Here is a 3,946-nt window from a genome sequence, read left to right as displayed (position 1 = left end):
AGAAGTTGTTAATCTGTATGGTGTAACTGTTGGATTATAGATTTAAGTTGCTAAGTAGTGTTTGTTAAATAAGCTATGAAATAGCTTTTTCAATTAATTTTTATTTTTTGTTTGTCTACATTTCTCATAAAAAATAATAATAATAATCTATAGTCCATTTAAGTCTTTTTCTATTTTTAAAAAACTAAAAAATAAAAAAATTTAAGAGTATAACTATAAATTAACATGTCCACAGCAGAAGCTGATAATCAGAAGCAAGGGGTGAGCAGCTTCTCAGAATCAACTTTTTTTAGTTAAAATAAACTGTTAAAATCAGAAGCTGTTTGAAATAAATTTAACCAAATAATTCAAAATAATTTTTTCAAAATTAAAAGTCATAAATTAACTCTAAAAAGCTGAAACAAACACATCCCTTTGAATAGGAGGAAATGCTCCTCCATATACCAATTTCACAACCTCGTGGGCTAGACTTTGTGTAGCAATGTGTTTTAGACCGCCCATCAAACCTAAACAGTTGAGCATTGAACCTTTGACAAATCAAAATTTGTTACCGTGTATACTCGGTTGAAACTTTAACCCCACGTTTGGATACCATGGGGCCAAGGATTGTTTAGTTTAGTTTTTGCTTATAATTTATTAGGAGATTTTTGAGGTTTTAATAGGCAAATTTATTATTTAATAAGTTTTGTAATAATTAATGATATTTTTTATTAAATATTATTAAAAAATATTATTAATTGTTAATTTTCGTGATAGTTTAAAAATATTTTTCATCAAATATTATTAAAAAATATTGTTAATTATTAATTTTCGTGATAGTTTAAAAATTTTGTCATAAAAAATATTATACTAATTATAAGTTTTAGTGACAGTTTAAAAAAAATCTTCACAAAAAAGTCACTAATTTCCAACTTTCTGTGACAATTTAAAAAATTGTTCATAAAAAAGTCACTAATTATAAGTTTTAACGACAATTTATGAAAATAATGATAAAAAATAGTTACTAATTATCAATTTTTTGCAACATATGCAAAAAATCGTCAAAAAAATTATTTTTAACTACAATTTTACTATGAGTTATTTTCAATAGGATTTTATGGGAATTAAGACCTCGTTTGGCAAGTGTCCTTTTTAGCTAAAAATTCAAAAAATTACTAAAAAAATCAAAAAGTCAACAACTCATACCAAAAAGTCAAAGATTCCTTTTTTCTTTACTTTTTGCACATCTTTTCGTAAAAAGTCAAAAAGTCATCCCAAACATATTAGTTTTTTTTACATCACATTTTAGCCAAAAAATTAAAAAGTTATTAAAAAAGCCTGTTCCCAAACAAGGCCTAAGTCCAACTATTAGGACTTATTGGTAATTTACTCTAATTTATTTATTAAATAAATAAATGTAATAAAAATAAATTATTTGAAAGTTAAAGAGATGTGTTTTTAATGTTTACTTTCTTATTATTAGTTTTTAACTAATTTGTATCAAACAATCATTTGGCTTTATTTTTATTTTTTTGGGTTCATCTATTTTAATACACTTATAATTATTAAATTATTAAAATTTTCAATATGTGATAGCCTCAGCCTCCGTTTGGCAAGAGCTAAACGGGGCTTTTTTGGCTATTTTAGCCACAAAAGACAAAATAGACTATTTTAGCCACAAAAAACAAAACATCACATCCAACCCATAATCATTACATTCTTTTCTCACAAAAAAAGCCAAAAAAGCCAAAAAGTCAAAAAGCCTTTCCCAAACCAAACTTTTTAGCCCAGGCTAAAATAGCCAAAAAAGCCAAAAAACCAAAAATCCAACCCACTTCCCAAACGGAGGCATAATGAATGTGGATATTTTAGAATAGGAGAACAAAATTGCCAGCACAGACTGAAGGTTAACATAATATTAGCTTGTTCGGTGCATTTCTTGTAAGTAAAAAACTCATAATCAAAAGCTAAAATTTACAACACCTCTTCTCTTATTTCTTAATAATTAATTTTTTAAACATATTAAAGTTATGTTTACCTTATAAATTATAAATAAAAGTCGAATAAAATATTTTAATATAAATTTTCTAAAAATAAAAAAATATAAAAAAGGGCCCACAAGTTACACCAAAATGGCCCTTAACCAATTAGATAGCATAGGCCAAAATGCATTCCATAGGATGCACCATTTTATGTGTATAAGGATGGCCAAAAGGTGGGCTATTTTGTCTGATGAATGACTAAGATGGTGATTTTAATAGAAGGTGGTGGCTAACAACCAACCAATAAATGAAAAAGATGGGGTTGGCTCTATACATTACATTGTGTGTCTCTATCCTATACCTATTGTTAGGTAACCCACTACGCAAAAGTCCATCCTTGGAAACAACGATTGTGCTACAAAAACTTGCGATTTTAAACACAATTTTTGTTAATAAAATTTTATATAAAATATTGTCACTTTTCATGATCTTCTTCAATATATATATTAGTGTTAATTGCACTTTTCATTATTATATTTCTTATATACTTCGTTAGATCAGCTTGTGGACGATATAGATGTGTCATATTATAAATTTTCAGATCAATTTAACTCAAATATTATTTTAATCTTTATCGTTTTAATTTAAATAATTTGATCATTATACTTAAATTTAATTTCAATTTGATCCGTCTAAATTTCTGTTAATTTTGTTTACGTATAAAACTTAGAAAATTAACAAGTACCTAAAAATTATTAATTTTAATCTCTAATTTGGACGGAATGACTAAATTGAAATTACATTGAAAGTATAGAGATCAAATTGTTCAATTTAAAATTATAGGGACTAAATAAAGTTTAAGTTAAAATATAGGGATGAAAAGTGTAATTAACCCTATTTTTTATTATAACTCAAAATTGTAAAAATGTTATACTAATATTATTTTGCACGAGTTTTATGTATAAAAAAAAAAAAAATTGAATTTTTTTTATATAAATATTTTATATCATGAAGAATGCTATCTATGATAAAATTGTTTCATTGTAATTTGAACGACATGTATTCAAACCACGTACACACTTTATCCCTATGCGGGTTAAGGTTGTATATATGACATTTCTTAAATCTCGCATTAGGGGGAATCTTATGCATTAGAAATTATCTTTATTTCTTAAATAATGGTGTTATGAATGCTCGTCTTTTTATTAGATGCTACTTTTGCTCAGGTTTGTACAAATTGGAGGATACTGTTAAGTATATTATAGAGCTCGTATCGATGATTTGACCTATTCATTTTGTCACATTTTATGTGTAAATTATTCACATAGAAAATTGGATTAATTTGATAATCATAACTATACAACTTCATTATGTGCAGGCACCATGAGGTCCAATTAGACAAACCTCGCCCATTATACATTTTGCTCAATATTATCATTGAACTCTAATTAAATTTTAATTTCAACAACTAAAATTTATTTTTGATAAATTGTTCAAAATTGTTTTTTTTTTCATAACTCTGTTTTATTCCACTTTTACCCCTTCTCATAAAAATATGTGTTACATTTTTATAATTATTTTTTATTTATTGAAAAATTAAACAAGTTATATCAAGCAAAAGCTGGGGTGGGGGTGGGGGTGGGGGGGGATCCGTGACATAAAATTTATTATTTTTCTATCGCTTCACACTTTCCAAATATAATGGACTCACATTAATAAATATACATAAAATAGTTATTAGTGTTTAATAAATAAAAAATATACATTTTTTGTGTCAGTCGGTAAAAGAATATTTTTAAATATGAATAAATTATATCTAAACAATCATAATCCAACAATTATAGAAGTATAATAACTTTCCTATAACAAAGATCTCTCATAATCAAAAATAAATAAATAAACAATATGACGAAGGAACCTAATATATATATATATAGCTAGCATTTATCATGTTTTATAAGTCAAGTTGAATATACGAAGTCTGA

The sequence above is a fragment of the Camellia sinensis genome, chromosome 6 (genome assembly GCF_055761805.1).
Source record: "Camellia sinensis isolate YWXY chromosome 6, ASM5576180v1, whole genome shotgun sequence".
In the NCBI taxonomy this organism is placed as follows: Eukaryota; Viridiplantae; Streptophyta; class Magnoliopsida; order Ericales; family Theaceae; genus Camellia; species Camellia sinensis.
The sequence above is the reverse complement of the archived record's forward strand: the minus strand, read 5'-3'. Positions refer to the sequence as shown.